Source organism: Dermacentor andersoni, unplaced genomic scaffold (genome assembly GCF_023375885.2).
Source record: "Dermacentor andersoni unplaced genomic scaffold, qqDerAnde1_hic_scaffold ctg00000033.1, whole genome shotgun sequence".
Taxonomy (NCBI): domain Eukaryota; kingdom Metazoa; phylum Arthropoda; class Arachnida; order Ixodida; family Ixodidae; genus Dermacentor; species Dermacentor andersoni.
In genome coordinates, this window is record NW_027314755.1 from 1,335,293 (window position 1) to 1,357,338 (window position 22,046).

At 44.9% G+C, this 22,046-nt stretch overlaps 1 long non-coding RNA gene across 1 annotated transcript; it reads left to right on the forward strand.

The window, feature by feature from the left end:
* Positions 1-2,243: 2,243 nt before the first annotated feature.
* Positions 2,244-12,383, forward strand: LOC129381738 (uncharacterized). The gene is made up of 2 exons (XR_011891348.1): positions 2,244-2,350; positions 10,932-12,383. It is a non-coding gene; the product is annotated as an uncharacterized lncRNA (long non-coding RNA).
* Positions 12,384-22,046: the final 9,663 nt, after the last annotated feature.

A 22,046-nucleotide genomic window follows, 5' to 3' on the forward strand; every position in this document is an offset into this window, starting at 1 on the left:
GACGTAGAAACACACACAGAGACAGCGCTGTCTTTGTGTGTCTGCTTCTTTGTACGTCTGTGTTCAGTCGCGCTTGCACATTCCATCATGGATTCAAACCAACTAGCCCATCAATGTATTTTAACCAAATCAACCAGCACAGTGTCACGCGCGCACAGGTATAAATGAACACAACTCCCTCGATGAGCGCAGAAATTTGCTGTGAAAATTCTGGAGTGAGGAATCCCAGGTGCCGCAAGCGAATTGACTTTCATGCATGTCTCGCTTCAGCGCGAATGAGACGTCGAAAGCACAGCGCATACGAAGCTACCGACACAATCCGCTTCCTCCAAACTTCGCAGATCGCTTTGAAAATGAGGCCCGCGCGGCCACGTACTTCAGCCACATAGCAGACCGCTTTCAAGACGCATGAGCGCAGGCAACGCGTCGTTACGGCGTCCGTCAAGGGCGTCTACTACGGCGTCCGCGATGCGTATGGTCAACGCCGTAGTAGACTCCGAGGTTGTCTCCACTCAGAAGGAGCGGCGGGAGGACATCGAGGCACCGTAGCAGCCGCCGGATAAGAACGCCCCTCCTCCGTCGCCTCAACGCCCGCCTCACGCGCCAGAGGAGAAGGCACGCATCCGGGCTGCGTTCCTCGCTCGCGCACGGGAGATGGAACCGCGTTTGCCGGCTCCGCTTCACACGTTTTCACTCATACGGAACCTCACGGCGACGTCGACGCCGACAGCATAAGTGTGCCTGGACTGTCCATTTAATTGCTATCGCAATAAAAGACGTTTCGGCCTCACTTTGGGAGCCCCTTTCCCAATGAAGGAAATTGAAGGTCGGTTATATACACCTCATATTGTGACGCAGGTACACGGTGTATATCGGGGGCAGATTGCCTGATCTGCGATTTAGCGTCTGTGCAGTCGCCTCGTGATGAAGCGATTCCAGGTAAAGCCTTGTCGTCTTGTTCTTTCCTTTCAAATTATTTTCGCGCTATCACAGTCGATGTCATGGCGCCTGGACACGGCGTTACAGGTAACGTGTTTATTGCCATATGCTTGATGCTGACATCATAGTTGTGCTGTTTTATTTGTTTTCAAAATTTGCCCGTTTCACCTATGTGCACGTGTTCACAACCAGCGCAAGGAATTCTGTACAATACACCCGGGAAATTCTCTTTCGCGAGCTTGTGTTTTCCGGTTTCCCATTGTTTTCCAAGCTTGCGTGTAGTATAACTGAACAGTGCAAACGCAAGTAGCAGACGTAGTGCGACTTAACGCACATCCCTGTGTATATCCACTCAAACTAGCGTATATTTCGGCTCACAAGCATCTATATAGCACACTAATCTGTAAATGTAGAAGTGGAGTGGAGTGAACAGATGCTATGATATGCATAATTGTAGTAGGTTTAGCCACTCGGTGTGTGCCTGTTCATGGCAAATCTTGCAGTATGGCCATTTGCTACGGGACACAAGAGGTGCAGATGACTTAAGCGTTGAATGATACGCGTTGTACTCTTTGGTGCATACACGTGTCATAACCGTTCTCCTCTCGACAAGTATTATACATTACGTTCGTCACCGTGACATCTATGCGACGCCTCGCACTCGGCATCTGCCTGATTCGGAGTTTGTATTTCGGCATAGCTTGTGAGCGGTGCGGTGCACAGAGGAATTGCTAGAGAAAAATGCGGTAACGTCTGCGGCGGACACGCTTAAATATTGCATAAATAACATGTTGCAGAGGACGAAAGAAACAAAAGTGTGCGCATCGCGGTCAGTTATAGATAATTTATTAACCGCTTTCATAATGCTTCGTTTCACTTTATTTGAACATGCGCGTTGGGTTTGTATATTTGCTATGTGATAAATACCTTGCACATGAGACATTTTAGCCTTTCATCAGTAGTTTGTGGTTTTCTTGAAACTGACAAGCCTCCACTCTATGCTACGCTGGAGCACTATGCAATATGGGTATACAGGTCGTGATGGGAATTTGGCGTTATCTGCGAACGCATGCCAAACGGCGTTTTATCGCCTTCTGGTGAAGCAAGAGACTTGTTTTGTTAGGCACACGAGCTAGAAAGAACGCGCATGCGCAGTGCCATGTCTCCATATTAGGAGCTAGTTTGGGCAGAGGGTGCAGGAATACGTCATGGCACCCCCTCCTAGATTGCGTGATATTTGGCCCCGCCTGGCACTATCCTGCTGCAGGAAGTCGCCACCTCGACGGTCCATACGGGGCGAGGCGACTGTGGCCCGGAAAGAAACAGCACGACCCTACTTTACGATGTCGAGCGGCCACTACAACTTGGCCCAGGGTACAAGCAGTGCACCCTATGATCTGGACGAATGCAGGTTAGCTTCTATTTAACATTTACTTTGAACAATGTTAAAACAAGGCACGCCGTTAAGTGCAGATTGTCAAACATTCAGGCTCTTTTCCGGTGAACAATTCTGCGCGAGCTCCTATGTGCTTTGCTCCCCGTGGCTGCCGCTGCTGTCTTGGCGAATACGGCTCCCACGAGACATTTGCAATGGGTAATTGAATTGCACGTAAACAAAGCACATGGGCCGATATACTGCCTCTAACGCCTACGAAAGTACTCGGTCAACAACACGCCCTACCTATTATGGATAAAACGCTGGCTCTACAGTGTTATTCCTTTTATAAAACGTAGCTTTCTACACTTTCGAGCCTCATGCGCTTTCTCAATCAATTTACTGCAAAGTATTGTGGGCCAGTCCTACAGGTAGGGCAATACTAAATCGACACTTACGTTAAACTCTGGCGGTTTACGTGCCAAAACCACGAAGTGATTATAAGACACCTCATACTGCGAGACTCCAGATCCCTGTTGACCAACGCGGCTTCTTAAGGTGCACTCCTGGGAAGACGGGTTTATCAGGCCCCCATGGAAATGCGGCCGCAGCTGCCGGTATTTGATCACGCTACCTCTGGCTCGGCAGCGGAGCACCAAATTTACGAAGGCGCCATGGCGAGCAATATTAATTTTGTTGGATCGTGGAAAATGCGTGCTGTAAAGTTGGTTAGTTTCGGTTACAATGTAATTCATGTGTCGTGTAGTTGGGATGTCCGTGTCCAGCTGATTTTGTCAAGAAGATGCATAATTGTTGTGCTGCTAAAATCTTGCAGAAGATGTCCTATAGCCCCGCCGTGAAAATTTACCTTCATATAGGCTTTGCATATAGGCTTGAGAAAGCTAGCTGGTGCTCTATGCATTTTTCCTTGAATATAAAAAGGCCCAGTGCTTTTGTCCACTTAATACATGCGCATCCACGCGGGCCGACAAAATGTTCGCGCTCACAAGCGTGAATTTGCTTACGCTTTTCTGAGTGCGACGTCAGATAGAAATTTATCTGTATTGGTAAAATGGCTGTCTGATCCAGCTTATTTGATTATATCAAGCGGCACGATGGCTGTTGAAATATGTGATCCCCCATCACACTTAGCACTGCATTCGAGGTATTCATCGTCAAACTTGCGGTAAAAGCTCTCTTTTTCCGTTTACTTTTTCAAAGAAAATTGTTGGTAATCAATGAAGCACAAACGTAACGGGGAAGAAAGTGTATTTGATTGCCGATTTCGCATATCAATATCTTGGATCTGGTGACATTGTAATAGTTCGTTCGAAGTGTATACGCCTTGACCATTCACAGGATAGGATTCGTGCATTGCAATATGTGCCGTCAAGTAATTATTAAATATTATTTAGAACTTTGTTTGAATAAGTCATATATACATGTTTATTTCTCGTTGAAGTGAAGTTTTCCTCTAGGAGTAACCGAGCTTTATGAATAAAGCTGTGCTATGCGACATCAGTAATCTTTAAAAAAATATTTGATTTGCCCTCTTATATAGAACACAATTTGCCACAAACATTATTTCTTTAACCAGTTACCAAGGTTGAAATTGCTGTTATAATTAACAGCCCTCAAAGTAATGTTTCGTGCGGTTTCGATGGCATTAACGCAGCACCAACTAAAGCGGTCTAACATTTGCTATCCGATGTAGTTTGCCACTTAAGGAATACTATTTTGTTGACAGGAATATTTCCGGATAAAATGAAAGTTGCTACAGTTCTGCATAAAGGTGGGCCTATTGACTGTATTTCCAACTACAGACCAATATCTGTGCTTCCACTATTTCACAAATAACTGAGAAAGTTGTGAATTCTAGAATTTCTCAGCATTTCTGTAACCACAACCTAATATCCAAATATCAGCACGGATTTCAACTAGGCAAATCGACTGAGTCAGCATTATTAAACACCGCAGAAAGAATTCTAACACAATAGGTATTTTCTTAGATTTTCACAAGGCCTTTGATTCAATTAAAATATCAGTGTTTGCAAAGTTACCGTGTCATGGAATAAGAGGACTTCCGTGTAAGTTACTAACCGTACTCAGTTCGTTGTTGTTAATAATGTACGGTCGGGTACTGAATCCATAAACAATGGAGTTCCGCAAGCATCTGTATTAGGACAAACAATATTCTTGCTGTATGTAAACGTTATTCAACTTCCCCCTGACCACAGACATTGTTTTCTACGCTGGTGATACAAATGGTTTTTCCCATCTAGTAACCTTTCCCATCTCACTCGTGCTGTTAATTTATGGCTTTAAAATGTGCCTTGCTGGTTAGATGAAAATAAACACTTATTGATCGTTCGGAAAACCAAATACATTGTCTTCTCATCCGTTAATAAAGCAGTTCACCTTGATAGCTCTATAACGTTTAAATTATGTCCATTAGAGCAGACTTCAGAATGGCAGTTTTAGAGGTAAAATTTCATGAAAACCTTCGATGGACAAGTAGCGTGAATTCTATAAAAGGTATCACTGCAAAATCAACTGGAATGCTAAATAAATTTCACACGTTGCTGCCAATAAGATTAAGACGGCAGCTTTATTTTAAATTACATTCCCGTTTACAATATTGTCGAATAGTTTGGGGGTTACATCAATGTATAATTTCGAACGACTATACATAATGCAGAAGAAATGTATACGATTCATTCAACATATATCTGGTCGTGATCCTACCTCCCCATAATATGCATACTTCATATAATAATGTTGTATAATCAGCGTTTGTTGGAATTGATTTTTCTCGAAATAAAATAAAACCTTGAGCTGTTCTTTCATACGTATACAAATACGGAAACACCATAATATTTCAGAAACAAAAACTTCGTAAAGATTAAAACAAGATCATCATCATCATTATCATCATTATATTCTTTCCACTGCAGGGCTAAGGCCTCTCCCTGTGATCTGCAATTACCCCTGTCGTGCGCCAACCGATTTTAACTAGCACCCGCAAATTTGCTAATTTCGTCGCACTACTTAGTCTTCTGCCGTCAACTACTGCGCTACCCGTCCCTTGGTACCCATTCTGTCACCTTAATGGTCCAACGGTTATGTAATCTGCGCATTACATGTCCTGCCCAACGCCATGTCTTTTTCTTACTGTCTAATAAAATATCGTCTATACTGGTTTGCTCTCTGATCCAAACTGCTTTCTTTCTGTATCTTACAGTTATGCCTAGCATTCTTCGTTCAATCGCTCCTTGCACCGTCGTTAACTTGTTCTCAAGCTTCTTTGTCAGCCTCCAAGCCTCTGTGCCGTATATCAGCACCGGAAAAATGCACTGATTGTATACTTTCCCTTTCAGTGATAACGATAAGCTCCCAGTCAGGAGCTCACGATGTCTGCCGTATACGATCCAACCCATTTTTATTCTTCTGTGAATTTCCTTCTCATGGTCAGGGTTCCCTGTGATTAGTTGACCTTGGTAAAGGTACCCCTCCACAGACTCTAGAGGCTGACTTGCGATCTCAGACTCGTGTTCCTTTGCCAGGTTATTTATCATTTTGTCTTCTGCATATTAATCATCTGCCCCACTCTTACTCTCTCTCTTAAGGCCCTCTATCATTTGTTGTAACTCGTCGGCATTGTTGCTGAATAGAACAATTTCATCGCTAAACCGAAGGTTGTTGATATATTCGCCGTCGATCTTTACTCTTAAGCCTTGCCAGTTTAATAGCTTGAATACTTCTAAGTACGCAGTGAATATCATTCGAGAGATTGTCTCCTTACCTGACCCCTTACTTTATAAGTATCTTCCTACTTGTGGAGAAATCAGGCGGTTGTGTAATCTCTGTAGCTATTTTCCATGGTATTTACGTAAGTGGTCTGTACTCCTTGATTGCACAATGCCTCTATGACTGCTAGTATCTCTACTGAATCAAATGCTTTTTCGTAATCTATGAAATCCATATAGAAGGGCTTCTACTCTGATGATTTCTCGATAACCTGGTTAATGACATGGATGTGATCCATTGAAGAGTAACCTTTCCTGTAGTTAGCCTGCTCCCATGGTTGACTAAAGTCCAGTGTTGCCATTATTATATTGAAGATAATTTTGGCAAATATTTTATATAATACTTGGAGTAAGCTAATGGGCCTATAGTTTTTTAGTTCTTTAACGTCACCCTTCTTGTAGATTAATATAATCTTTGCATTCTTCCAGTTTTCTCGCCTTGCAGTCGGTAGACACTTCGTATAGAGAGCCGCCCGTTTTCCTAGCATTAGGTATCCTCCACCTTTGATTAAATCGACTGTTATTCCATCCTCTCTTGCCGCTTTTCCCCGTTTCATGACTTGCAAGGCCTTTCTGACCTCATCTCTATTATAGGAAGAGTTGCTGTATACTGTTCATTATTGTTTCGAATAGAGTACTCCTGAATCCTCTGGGTACTGTAAAGGTCAGTGTAAAATTCTTCCGCTGCTTTTAGTATACCTTCGAGATTGCTGATGATATTACCCTGCCTATATTACAGTGCATATATCTTGGTTTGTCCTATGCCAAGTTTCCTTCTCACTGATTTCCGGCTGTGTCCATTTTTAAAGACTTCTTCAGTCTTTTTCACGTTATTATTTCCAATATCACTTATTTTAGCTTTGTTGACCAGTTTTAACAGCTCCGCGCATTCTATCTTATCTCTTGAGTTGAACACTTTCATTCCGTCTCGTTTCTTTAAGTCCTTTGTTACTTAGGAGAGCTTTCCCACTGGTTGCCTTGGCGCCTTGGCGCCTTGCCTCCCACTTCAACTGCGGTATCTGAAGCCAGCCTCGTTCCGGTTTCATTCATTACCTCTTTGTCATCACCATCATCTCTCTGTTCTAAGGCTGCATATTTGTTTGCAAGTACCAGCCTAAGTTTCTCTGCTTTTACCTTTACTGCCTCTAAGTTGACCTGTTTTTTTACCAATTTTACTCTTTCTATGTTCAAATTGAGGCGAATCCTGGCCCTCACTAACCTATGATCATTGCCCTTTAGCCTACCTATTACTTCTACATCCTGCACTATGCTTGGATCGGCAGAAGTAATGAAATCAATTTCATTTCCTGTTGCACAATTAGGGCATTTTCAGGTGCATTTTCTGTTGCTACATTTACTGTAAAAGGTGTTCGTTATTTTCAGCTTATTCCTTTCTGCGAATTCTACCAGTCTCTCTCCTCTAGTGTTTCTAGAATCGACAGCGTAGTTGCCAATTGCCTGTCCACGAGCCTGCTTCTTCCTCACTTTTTGATTGAAGTCCCCAATACTACTGTATACTGCGTTTGCACTTTTCTCATCGCTAATTCAACATCTTCATAAAACTTGTCTACTTCCTCATCGTCGTGACTGGATGTTGGAGCCTAAGTTTGTACTACCTTCAATCTATACATCTCATTGAGTTTGAATACGACTACTGCTACCCTCCCGTTATTGCTATAGAATTCCTGGATGTTGCCCGCTATGTCCTGAAGGATTTAGAATCATACCCCATACTGCTTCTTATCAGGGAGACCTCTATAGCAGAGGACAGGGCCACTATTCAGCAATGTGTAAGCCTCACCAGTTTTAATCTAACTAAGGCAAATATTATCCCAAACAATGTCTAATAGTGCTTCGAAGAGTCCTGCTAAGCTAGCCTCACCCGAGAGGCTTGGGGTGGTAAACGTTGCAAGGGTCAGTTTCCATTGGCAGCCTGTCTGGACACAGGCATTTGTAGCACCCTCTGCTGCGTTGCAAATCTGACCGCCGCCTTGGTCAGGTGCTCCGCAGCCGCTGGAGACTGAGAGCCATTGGTTTACTGAGGAGATCATTAGGGAGCTTGTGGCCGAATACTGCACCATGGTGGCCTATTCCTGTTCTGGTGAGAAAGTGTCTTTTTTCAAGCTTAGTGGGCCTTCCTAATTTGGTTGTCCCTGGATTAGTATAACGCCACTCGCTCTCGGCATCTTTCTCCGGCGTCAGGCACCACTCCAAGCCAGCAAGCGCAAAACTAGATAATCCAAGCCAGAACTAGATACGGTATGCAATTATTGAAATGGCCAATTCCGAGCATTATGAATTGTTAATCATGGTTTTTTAGGTACAATGGCGAGTTCTCTCTTTGCTTGTTTTCAGAAAACTATCTAAAATGTATTTCCTCCAACAGTTGTAATTTTGATGTACAGTTGTTTAGTTCTCTTCAGTCCAATTGTAGTCCGTTGATGGTAATAGTTATCATGTTGATGATGAATGTGTTTACGACTAATTCTGTCATTCTTCCTTATTTGTGTTTGTTCCTATCGTATTTGATACTCTGTACGTGCATTTTAGTTTCTGTGTGTTTCATATTTTGCAATGTGTTATGGAGCATGTTGAACTGCTGTTGTGTACTGCGCGTGCTGTCTGGTGTCAAAGGCCTAGTCAGGTTAATTTTAGTGCCACCTTTTGCCTTGGCACCAAGACAAACCACTCTTGGGCGCTGGTTTGTCAATAAAGAAATAAACAAACAAAAAGACAGGCAGTACATCACAGACTTAGAAATCTTTAGAACAGCAGTTTCTGATTGTTACAATTTTTGCCGGTCTTCCTCTGAGCGTGCGGCAGAAGTGTTGCGGATAATTTCTAGAATAGCTTGGCCTGGTCAGTGGCTACGCTGCGGGCGAAAGGTTTCCGCCTGCATATATGTGCAAAGCATGTTTTCGTCTCTTTAAGCTTCGCTAGCAGAATGTCCGTAAAGTTATATTGAGCATCAAAGTCAAAGGTAAAGTCATAGGCTGTGGCTTGTTCGATTGCTGCAGAATGCTTATAAGGGCAGCATCCGCACATCTGCTGCGTTACTGACGTTTTTGGTTTGACTACATTCATGAAAGAAACAAAGGCTAAATTCATGATTTCATCACGAATGTATGATGCCCGTAGTTGATATTTGCCTGAGAAGGGTACTGACAGCACATTTTTGAGTGTGTATGTGTTGCGGTGAAGGAAAATGTTGCACCTCTAAATCCTAATAAAAATGTGACAAGGCTTTTTTTAGGGGTCTGACAAAACTGTTTTCCAAGGTTTCAAGCTCTAGCACCTTCAAAGCAAGAAAATGAATTGACGAAAAGATTTTGTCACTACTTCCTTAAAGGTATAAACGATACAGCGCTGGTGTTCTCGACGCTTCGCTTCAAACCAGCTTTGTCTTGAACCTCCTATGTATAGGGGTGCAGAAATATAGGAAACACAGATGTCTCCTATTGTTGGCTCTAGCGTAGCGGCGCTAAGTCTGAGGACTCGGGTTCGAATACCGGCGGCGGCGGCCACATGTAACCGAAGCCGTAAAGGAAAAACGCTTGTCCGCTGTGTAGAGGGTCAAGAACTTCATGTTGTTAAAATTAATCTGGAGACCCCCCTACTGCGTGTCCTATAATCATATCCGCGTCGCAGCACGTAAATACCACAGAATTTATTACACCCACATGCGAGAACAAGGAAAGAGCTGGCGTTTCATGCTCATTTCCTTTCTTAATCATCAGGAGGAAAGTTTGTTTCCGAGCGGAAACCTGGCAGTATCTCGTGCGGCATGATCTAGGAGAAGGATTTTTGTTGTGATTTTAAGCCGAGAAGAGACCACGCCGCCCGTAGCTACAAATTCCACTGTCAGTAGCAGCATATCTGCACTGATTAAACCAATTATTTTTTTTACGGTATTAGCGAAACAAAAGTAACATATAACCTGTTTCCCGACATCTGCATTGCGGCTTCATCTGTTTCTAAAGAAATGGCATGATCTTGCACACGCTATATGCGCAGAAATTTTCGCCGGGCTTCAAAAGAGCACTGCGTCTGCATTTTCTCCCTGTTGGCTTTAGTGGCCACTCTTTTCGGTGAGAGTACAAGGCTGAAATACTGATTTAAAAGGAAGGTTGATGAACTTGCTCAACATATACTCCATATATATATATATATATATATATATATATATATATATATATATATTAGTGTGTGTGTGTCTCCTGCTTGCATGCGTGACGCGAATTCTGGAAGGCACGCGAGCACCAACGATTTCGGTGGAGCCTTTAATGAGTCATGCACCTGCTTAAATAGCCGAGGCGCTTGAGCATGTCACCAGATTTCAACGATCTATGTGTGTTCACGTACCTAAACTTATTGTGGGCAGAGGGTCACCACGTCAACTGTCAGATTTGTGGCTTGTCGATGTGCGCACGGGCCTCTTTCATGACCGTCAAGGGAAAATGACGATAAGGTAAATAACGGGGCTTTGCAATTTCTGTTGTCGTGCAGCACACACCACTGGCTTTCTTTCGCATCGTTGCTCTTTAGAATCGTTCAACACGGCTCGATGGCTCCAAGCGAGAACGCGGTTTGCGAACTTTCTCGATTCTCAAGTTTCGGTGAACAAGGCGATTGCTCCTTGGCGCCGAATCCATCATCGGATGCAGCGGGCACTCAAATAAATGTGTGCGTAGCAAAGGCGGTAGCACTCGAGAGCAGCAGTTTTTTCTGCAACCAAATGCACGATCCCAAATTTGAGCTCTTTACGGCAAAGTTTAACTAACGAAGTGCTCTCCCAATCTCTTCTCTCGTAGACTTTCCGGAGAAACCAGACAAGCAGCGTTTCACCAGCGAGACAACCAGGCTGCCAGCAGAATGCAACAGTGCGGCGTTTGCCGGTTCGTTTTCACCGACACGAAAACCTTCCAAAAGCACGCCGCTGACCACTTGCTTGGGAAAAACAACTGCTACGAGTGCGGCAAACTGTTCATGAAGCCTTGCGACGTCAAGAGGCATTTACGTACGCACGGCGAGCCATCCTTTGAGTGCAGCGTGTGCGGCCAAAAATTTTATAGCGTAGATGCGCGCAAGTACCATATGCTTTCATGCCACGTAGGCGTAGGGGACTGAGAAGCCGTCGAAGGGCCTCCTTAAGACGGCAGCCCAAAACACGAAATTGGTCGAGCACGTCGTGAAGCACCGTTGCACTTGACGCTTGCATCTGTTTCGGTGGAGCCGAATATTCTCCCGGGAGGACTGACTTGTCTGGTTGTCACCGCGACACCCAGATGCGTCGTGGGCCTGAGTCTCAACTGTTATAGCTCTGCGCTAACTTCTTGACAAACAGAAGTGGGCTAATCTTATCCCTTCTGACTACGGCTGAAGAATGCCTGTGAACAAATTTCTTACAGTGGTTATATCGTGGAATACTGTGCCCCAGCTCTGTGGTTTTCTTCGAAGAACGCACCCGTTTTTCGCGATCCACCAGCCATGGTTAAAATATATTTCTATGCCTCGCGGATTGAACGAAATAGCGAGATATAGTAGTAAGGAGATTTAGAGTGGAGGTTTAAAGAGTAAAGGAACCACGACTTCAGACGGGACGTGATGAAGGAGTGGATAGGACGAGCGCTGCTAGGTATAGTACTTAATAGTGAAGTTGAGCCCTCATATTCTCGAGCCTTGCTGGTAACGTTATCAGTAGTTTTAGCGCCCTGTATTGAACAAACAAAACTGTTAAATATGATACCCATTCGTTCATTTGAAGAAGCTCAAGACTGTGCCCAGAAAAACGTGATTCTCATAGCGGAAGAACTGCTACTCTAGTCGGCTTAGCTTGTGCATGTAACTAATGATCAAATAAAACATTGCTGCGGCTAATTAATGGACTTAAATGGTGATTCTGGCATGACGTACATAACGGTGTGGACACGTTCAGCTAGCCTGCTTGGTTTGATCAGGTGTACTGTACATGCTTTCATTGCAGGGTTTTTGTATAAATCTCGATAATCCTTTTCTTTTCTGTCAAAGCTTCTCTATCTGCCTTCTATCGCTACGTAGGCTTGCAACGAATCAGGTCGTATTAATTTCTTTTCTGCTTTTCTTACACCTATACTTTTAACGTATCTTGGTTATCGTGGTTGCTGAGCGGTTGATGCTTCCAGCCATGTTAAATTGAAGCGCTTTTAGAAGGTTTATGTTACCTCCGGGTCTCGCCGAATAAATCCTTTCGCGTGCCATTAGGTGGTGCCGAGTGGTCTCTGAAATTATGCTTCAGCATTCACATGCCTCATCTTGTTGCGAACAATTGCTCCGGTGTGTTTTTGTTCCTAGGCAACCTGCTCGAGCCTCCCACTCCCACTCCCAACAAGCTCCCAAGCTACTCCCACTTGTGCTATCCAACAGGTTTTTCTACCAACTTTATTTCTTCCCGTTCCTGTAAATGTCCCTGGTCTTTTTTTTTTCATTCTTTACAGCCAATTCGGTGTCTCTTTTTCTCTTGAGTGGCTACGGTGTTGAGCTGCTAGACGTCAGGTCGCGGGATCGAATCTCGGCCACGGCGGCTATATTTTGATGGAGGCGAAATGCGACAACACCCATGTATTTAGATTTAGGTGCACGTTAAGGAAACGCAGGTGGTGTCAATTTTCAGTTTCTCATTACGGCATACCTCGTAATCATTTAGTGGTTATGGCACGTAAGACTGCATTATTTTTTCAAATGTTTCTCTCTTTCTTTCTCATGACTACCGCTTGTCTAGTTAGAGATTAGATTACCCGTTACTTAGTTGCCAACTTGCTCAACCTCTTTCTATTTTCTCCGCGCATTTTGGAGCACAGATAGTTGCGCATAATTTTGCAGTGCACAGGGCGGGTGTGCAAAGGTTTGCACTATTTCGACGGGTCGTGATTGGTCCGGCTATTGCGAAAGGGAACAGCCATGCTTCAGCCACCACGGTCACGAAAGCTGGCAAGGCTGGCGTAGAAAAAAAGCTTCGCATGAAAAAAAAAGTAAAGTTGGTGAGACGCAAAAATCAGAAACGGAAGTTGGTGACGCCATTTACGACCCCCGCCCTCCTTTGAAAGCCCACGCTGGTAGCATCCATGCACCGATCCATCGATCCAACCATACTAAACGTGCAGAGGAATGTCTGGGTATTTCTGAAAGAAAGAAATACCGGGTGAGTGTTGAGAAGTTTTGCAACGAACAGAGAGCTCGACCTAAGGTAATATTATTTAGCCTTCTACTGTGCTCAAAGGCGAGGGAACCTGAGAAAAGAAAAAGAAGGGTATAAGTAACGATGTTAAGAATAGGTAAAGTAAGGAGCGATTATGAGAGCTTACAAGTTCGAGTCCGTAGGGCCCTTTCACAGTCTCGAATCTGAGGCTGTGTTAATAAAAATTCTAAAACAGTCCTGATGGCTTGTAAAATGTGACTGTGAATGGTAGGCATTGGCGTCGCCAATGCCGGGAGATCACGGTCACATAATATATGGCTTTATATATATATATATATATATATATATATATATATATATATATATATATATAATGCCTGCATAATACCTGAACACGAAATCGCGGCTTATCGACCTAATAATGAAATAGTGAATTTTATTTAGTGGGTCCATTGATTTGATCAATTGTTCACTCATTGATCCGATTCGTCGTAAATCTCACGGGTTGAGAGATGCCCTCGCGGCTATCATGCGATTTCTATCTTCTACTCGCGATAATAAAACGCAACAAACTTACCATCAACATGCAAGGAGCACAAGTAAAACGTGTCGACGACGCAGGGCCCCACACAGACACCCACATACACACAAGCCTCACACCGAAATGCCAGCACGTCTAAGGACAAACGCATACAAAAGGATCAAGGAATCTCTCCTCCGTAGTTCCAAGGGGAAGTCAGATAGCCAAGGAGCAAAAAGCCTCCCACTAACTCTCTCGCACCCGCTTGTACACGCGCCTGCGCATAAATGTCCGGCGATTCCTGAAATTGCCCTCTCTTCCGGCGTTGCAGCAGCCGTTGTACCTTGTTGCGGCTCGAGACAGAGTTTAGGCCAAGAATCCTTCAGCCACAGGGATGAGTAGATCATGGAGTAGGAGCGAATGAAAAGGTGTATTTTACATTATTTACACTGGCTCCAGATGTGGAAGCCAACGTACTCCATGTAGGAGCACATTAAATGTCTGAGCTTACATCAGGCCATTCCACTGCACCAAACTTCTCCCATATTAAAACAGTGGTCTTCCTTAGGAGACTGTACTAGGGAATCCGAAGACTCTATGGCGGCCAATCACAATCGTCGTATCCGTCGCAATATGCCTGCCTTGTTGTCTCACCGTTCCAGCAGAACTCGCCTTCTGTGTTGCACCATCGCCTCCACATAGGAGGCAACCGCGTCATAATCTGGGAAACTGGAGTCGACGCAGCTCCCATGGTAGTCCCTGACGTTGGGCCCTTTCCTCAGTTAGTTGGTTTTCAGTGACGATCAGCTTGCAACTACCCTTTCTGGTTAACTCGTATACAGAATCCAGGGGTCTTTGTCACCTCCTGGAGAGCTTCGTTGTCCTGTTAACGGTTGGTGCCAGGCTGCGTCGACGTCTGGACGGGCGCTGATGAAAGGGGTGTGGGGGGGGAGGGGTGCCTTGTGGGAAAGACCAAACGAATTTCCTTTGCCGTCTTCAGATATAACCTTGACGGTGAACGAGTTGAGATCGACGTGAAACGTTGGTATCTGGTAAGCTTCATTGTAAATAATGCATAGTAAAACGTCCAAATGACGAGTAGTCGAACGAGGAATGCTAATTGAGCGAACGTTTCAACAAGAAGGATTGTCTTTGTAAGTTACTGCCAGGTCTAAATCAAATCTCCTTGCCGAAAGCTTTCCAGAAGCCACACTACTTGATCGACTACATTACATCGCCTCGTGCGTCTAACTTCCTGGGAACGTTTCTCTTGTTTGAAATGTTTCAGCTTGAGGCTTACTCTCCGTTCTGCTCTGCCCGGCTCAATACACACTGCAGCTCAGCAGAAACATTCTCCCAGCGTGGTTGCTTAATGACTACGGCGAAGTGCTGCAAAGCATGTGGTCGCGGGATCGTATCCCTGCCCCGGAGAAAAACGCTGTAAACACACTCGTTCTGTTGTGCAGCAGCAGCTGCCTCACGCGCAGCGTCACTACATTACGTCGTACCCACCTGTTATTACCACACCTTCTTCAGGCACTGCAGCAGTTCAGCAACAGTGGTGTTGCGGAGCTCGATTACGCGGGTGCTATCTTGACGAAGGCGACCGCATCGAGAAGAAGGCGGAATGGATGAAAGGCTTGTGTAGTGCGTGGACAGAACTGCACACTAAAAAGCATTTTGATGGTGGAAATTGGGCTGGAAGTATGCCGTGGCTGATAATGAAATCACGGTTCTGGCATGTAAACCCTTAGACTTTGGGAACGCGCTTCCAGGAACGTTGCAGCACAATGCTCAACCTTTGTGCGCAGCTTCCAGCATTGTTTTACCTAGCAAATCTGCGCTTGCACGATATGCGCAATCCAAGTAATTTTATATATTGGAGAGTTGTCTCATCAGATGGTAAGCTTAACCAAGACACAAATTCTTTCCATTCCTCACGAGGTCGCGGGATCGAATCCCGGCCACGGCGGCCGCATTCCAATGGGGGCGAAATGCGAAAACACCCGTGTACTTAGACTTAGGTGCACGTTAAAGAACCCCAGGTGGTCGAAATTTCCGGAGTCCTCCACTACGGCGTGCGTCATAATCGGAAAGTGCTTTTGACACTTAAAATCCCACAATTTAATTTTTTAAATCTTTCCATCGCATTAAAAGAAAATTCAATCTTATATTTTGAGACAATTGGAAATTGCTTTTTACAAGAATCATTAAGCCAAAGCTGCGCTTGACAAGACAGTTGACCAAATACTTTGTTGTAGTTTGTTCCGAAAGGTGAAGCATAGAAATGGTATGAACGATTCTAGCGGTACCATGAAGCTCCTCAGACAAAGAGAGAGAGAGAGTGAAGAGAGAGATAGCAAAGGGAGGAAAGGCAGGGTGGTCAACCAGACGAGCGTCCGGATCGCTACCCTACACTGGGGGAAGGGAAAGGGGGAACAGAAAGAGGAAAGCGGGATTTAGGGAATACTGTCTGTGAACGCAGCAAACCGCCTGGAAATCAGTCAAGTCCAAACAAGTGCTCCGCCGATACGTTAGGCTGCCGTCATTCTTCTCTCTGAAGTTAACCTTGGTGCTTCATAGCTGGTGATCCACGTTGAAGCCGCCAGGGAAGACAAAGGAGCAGGTGGGTCTCAGAAGAAGGTTGCAGTGCGTGGCAGTATATTGTTAAGCTAAGCCTCAGCCGTTCTGACTTCAGTGCGAATAGAATAATGCGGACGAGCCATTATGCTTACTCCAGAGTTGCAAGTACTGAATTGAGAGCCCCAAGCACATGCATTGCACTTCGCGCTGACGGAGTGTGCAGGTTAGTTAAGAGCATTCCAAAAGTATTCATCAGGAGAGCGGAGCACCATAACCACTTGCCGGTCTTCTTCGGGCAATTTGTCAGGAACCCACGCTGTGCGCTACACAGCCGTGCGCAGCTGTATCAGTTGACGTGGCTCCGGCTCCGGCTGTGGCATCGGGTGTGGCAACGCCTCCGGCTGCGGCCTCGGCTGTGCTACAAACTGGCATCGGCTGTGGCATCGGCTGTAGCATCGGCTGTGGCATCGGCTGTGGCTTCAGTTGTGACTTCCGCTGTTGCTCTGGCTTTGGCCGCTGCTTTAGTAGTGCAGACCAGGTTGTATTGTTTAGAATGAATTGTATTGTATTTGTATGAATTGTAGTTGTATTGTATTTAGAATAAATTGCGCCAGGTGTAGGGGGCAGAGGAGGAGGTGTTGTCGGATGGGTCCTACCCTTGACAGAGGCATCAGCGTTCTTTGAAATCCGATGGCCTCGGGAGCGTCGCTTTCTATCGGCCGCAACAGCTTCCCGACGAGACGAATAGTCTCTCGCCATCTGCTTCAAGGTCGCCTTTTTCTTCTTCATATTGGGGCAGTGCTTCGAGGAAACATCGTGGGACCTAGTGCAATTGGTGCTTTTGAGAATTGTGGCTCGCTGCAGCGTGAGCAAATTCTCGCGTTCTCGCACACGGCGCTCACGTGTCCCAGCCTCATACAATTTCGGCATTGCAGTGGCCTTGGGATGAATGGTCGCATAAAGTGTCTAATATGGCCAACCTTGACAAGCGAAGAGAGAGTTTAACCCTTGAGAATAATTTTCACGCAGCGGGATGTACCGAGGCGATACACATGTATTACAGCGACGCCATCAACTGCAGGCTTCACTGGAATCAGCAATTCAGCGCTGGAGATGGAGACGTCCACGTCGTAGATGACACCAATAGTGGAAGCGATGTTCTGGGGGATGTACGAGCGGAGCTTAGCGCCACCTAGTTCTGTAACTTTAGTCAAATTTCTCAGCGAAGTCTCATGTGTGACGCCGAAAGCCAGCACATTTTTTTTTCGTGTGTTGACTGTAACATTTGTTACCTGATTTGGCGCGACCGCTTCAAGTTGCACCGATGCAGACTGTCTGTTGAGACGCCTCAGCTTGTTGTTAGCGAGTTCTGGTACAAATAGAGTCGTAATGACTGTGGTATTCTGAGTTGGTCCTACTGTTAGCGTGCTCGAAGACATGGATGCCCTGGTGGTGTGCCTTCGTTTCGCCTTACGGCTCCGCACAACCTCGAAGGCGACATCTGAGAAGTCCTCACTGTTGAGCGAGTAGAAGCTGGCGTCATCGCCGTCGGTTCGCTCTGGAGGCCGGTCCACTTCCTAGACGATGCCGCCGCTGAAGTTGCCATTCCCGGCTGAGGCACTGGCATGTCCACTTGCATCCGCGCCAGGAAACCTGCCGGCTCTCCAAGTATGTACGCAGAAATAAGGAGAAAACTGCTGAGCTAGAAAAGTAGCGTCCTGGCTCGGAGACATTTCGTCTTCGTCTCCTCAGACAGTATTCAATAAATATACGGGGGCATCATTATGGAGCAAGGTCTGACTACGGGCTAGTTGGAATTCCATGGTATAACTCGTCACTTACAGCGCAAACATAGACGGAGGACAAAAAGGACGACGTGGACAAGCGCTGTCTGCCAACTGATATTTTATTTTTCAGAAACAAACGTATATACCCTAAATCACCAAGACAAAAGCGCCCTCTAGAAGCAACAACCCGACATGAGAATGCATTCAGAATTTTACCTAAGATGAACGAGAGCGCATGTGCGATCTCAGGAAACCCAGTTCTTTTTCTGTTAGTGCGATAGATGGCTTACTAACCGAGTCGTCATCGGCAATCGCTGCTGCTTCGATGATAATTCTGGTAGTTTGATTGGGATGCCTAGCCAAGATGGTCGTCTCCTCAAAAATTGGGACGCAGCCGCACTGTGCGCAGTGCACCCCTAGGAAGCCTTCCCGCCCTTTGCGAACTTTATTGCTGTGTTCTTGTAACCTAACGTTGATACATCTACCAGTCGGTCCTATATAAGACCTACCACATTTCAGGGAAATCTTGTACACTATACCTTTCGAACAACCTGTAAACTTCTTCCTATGATTAATGCTGCAAATACTACGTTTCTTAGCCGCAGGATTGGTTCTGACGCAAAGCTGGGCCAGTTTTTTTGGAGCAGAGAAGACAACGTCGATACCTGCTCTTTGTCCTATTTTCTTAAGTTTGTGGGATATTCCATGGACATACGGGATAACAGCTGTTTTTTTACTTCGTTCATGTACCTGAGACTCAAAGCTGTGAGGATCGCTGCTAAACTTATTACGCAAGCTTTCCGAAACTGAGACCAGAAGGTTGCTCGGGTACCCTGCAGCCCTCAACCGAGCTACCTGTGCACTGAAACTGGGATCTATCAAATGATAACATGATTTCGTTAGTGCATTATGCAAGCAGGCCTGAACGATACCTCTCTTAACGATTTTTGAATGGGCAGATGCATACGATAACAGAGGCTTGTTAGCTCGCGGCTCGTACATCCAGCATACATGTTGCTCGGTAAAAGATAACTTCAAATCTAAAAACCTAAGAGACCGATTATCCTGAAGCTCATGAGTGATTGTGAGGGGAGATAAGCATTCTTCGAACAGGTCTAACACTTGGCGAACAGAGGCGGCTTCAAAGCTCTCCTCACAATTAAACAAAACCAAAAAATCATCGACGTAGCGAAAGGCTTTTTTGATTTTTGTATTGCCCATCCGAGACATGACGTTCCTATCTAGGTAAGCCAAAAATAAATCGCTCAACAAGGGGGCGATGCATGACCCTATACATATCCCACTTTTTTGAAGGAAAACATTTCCATCCCATTCGGCAAAAGTTGAGCAAAGGTAAAGTTGAAGCAACTTGATAAAGTCTGAGACAGACACACCACATTCATTCTGGAACGCAATGTCACCAAAACGACTAATGGCTTCTTCGATAACAACCAGGAGCGCCTGATGCGGAATAGAATAGAACAAGTCTTTTATATCTATGGACATAGCCTTAAATGGGATATCAGCATGTTGTGACAGGTACAGGATCACATCGTTAGATCCTTTAACCAGAAACGGATCACTAACATCTAGCTTCTTCAAGTGACACTGAAGCCAACAGGAAAGAGTGTACTGCCACGTACCCTTTTCAGAAATGACTTTTCCGTGTCATCATTTCTGAAAAGGGTACGTGGCAGTACACTCTCATATATATCCCATTTAAGGCTATGTCCATAGATATAAAAGACTTGTTCTATTCTATTCCGCATCAGGCGCTCCTGGTTGTTATCGAAGAAGCCATTAGTCGTTTTGGTGACATTGCGTTCCAGAATGAATGTGGTGTGTCTGTCTCAGACTTTATCAAGTTGCTTCAACTTTACCTTTGCTCAACTTTTGCCGAATGGGATGGAAATGTTTTCCTTCAAAAAAGTGGGATATGTATAGGGTCATGCATCGCCCCCTTGTTGAGCGATTTATTTTTGGCTTACCTAGATAGGAACGTCATGTCTCGGATGGGCAATACAAAAATCAAAAAAGCCTTTCGCTACGTCGATGATTTTTTGGTTTTGTTTAATTGTGAGGAGAGCTTTGAAGCCGCCTCTGTTCGCCAAGTGTTAGACCTGTTCGAAGAATGCTTATCTCCCCTCACAATCACTCATGAGCTTCAGGATAATCGGTCTCTTAGGTTTTTAGATTTGAAGTTATCTTTTACCGAGCAACATGTATGCTGGATGTACGAGCCGCGAGCTAACAAGCCTCTGTTATCGTATGCATCTGCCCATTCAAAAATCGTTAAGAGAGGTATCGTTCAGGCCTGCTTGCATAATGCACTAACGAAATCATGTTATCATTTGATAGATCCCAGTTTCAGTGCACAGGTAGCTCGGTTGAGGGCTGCAGGGTACCCGAGCAACCTTCTGGTCTCAGTTTCGGAAAGCTTGCGTAATAAGTTTAGCAGCGATCCTCACAGCTTTGAGTCTCAGGTACATGAACGAAGTAAAAAAACAGCTGTTATCCCGTATGTCCATGGAATATCCCACAAACTTAAGAAAATAGGACAAAGAGCAGGTATCGACGTTGTCTTCTCTGCTCCAAAAAAACTGGCCCAGCTTTGCGTCAGAACCAATCCTGCGGCTAAGAAACGTAGTATTTGCAGCATTAATCATAGGAAGAAGTTTACAGGTTGTTCGAAAGGTATAGTGTACAAGATTTCCCTGAAATGTGGTAGGTCTTATATAGGACCGACTGGTAGATGTATCAACGTTAGGTTACAAGAACACAGCAATAAAGTTCGCAAAGGGCGGGAAGGCTTCCTAGGGGTGCACTGCGCACAGTGCGGCTGCGTCCCAATTTTTGAGGAGACGACCATCTTGGCTAGGCATCCCAATCAAACTACCAGAATTATCATCGAAGCAGCAGCGATTGCCGATGACGACTCGGTTAGTAAGCCATCTATCGCACTAACAGAAAAAGAACTGGGTTTCCTGAGATCGCACATGCGCTCTCGTTCATCTTAGGTAAAATTCTGAATGCATTCTCATGTCGGGTTGTTGCTTCTAGAGGGCGCTTTTGTCTTGGTGATTTAGGGTATATACGTTTGTTTCTGAAAAATAAAATATCAGTTGGCAGACAGCGCTTGTCCACGTCGTCCTTTTTGTCATCCGTCTATGTTTGCGCTGTAAGTGACGAGTTATATCATTATGGAGCCTGTTGACAAGGGAAAATGCTGCTGAGCCGCGTAAACACCAGCCTGGCAGCTATTAGCCATCCCGCTTCGCTGGCCTGAGGTGTCTCGAGAGCACAGCTTCGTATCTATCGTAAAATAAATTACACCCTCAAAATTTAGTAAAAGTGCAAGTTAGTTGAACTCGCACCTTTTCTGAGTGTAAGGGTGCGAGCTACACCTTTATTCACAATTAAATATGCGTTCTTTTTAATTATGTGCAAATTATTGCACACACACACACACACACACTGTATATATATATATATATATATATATATATATATATATATATATATGTGGGAAGTTATGTTTGTATGTGCACCGAATAACAGTTCCAGTGATGAACGGGTTTATATAACCCCGGTGCGCTATCAGGAAAGTAGAGGAATGAAATCCATGGTTCGACCGAAAACTGTCTGTTCGGGAAAACTCATGGCTGGAAATATCTAACGCAAAGAAATCGTTGCAATCAAAAGGAAATAAAGGAACCGTTTTGACCGGAAAGGCAAGCATCGACTGCAATAGTAAATTATTAAACAGCTATACGAAGTAAGAATTTCGGCTTTAGCGGCCGTAAAGATTTGTGAACATAGGCACACCATTTAAAATACCAAACATGGTGTCACGCGTGACCAT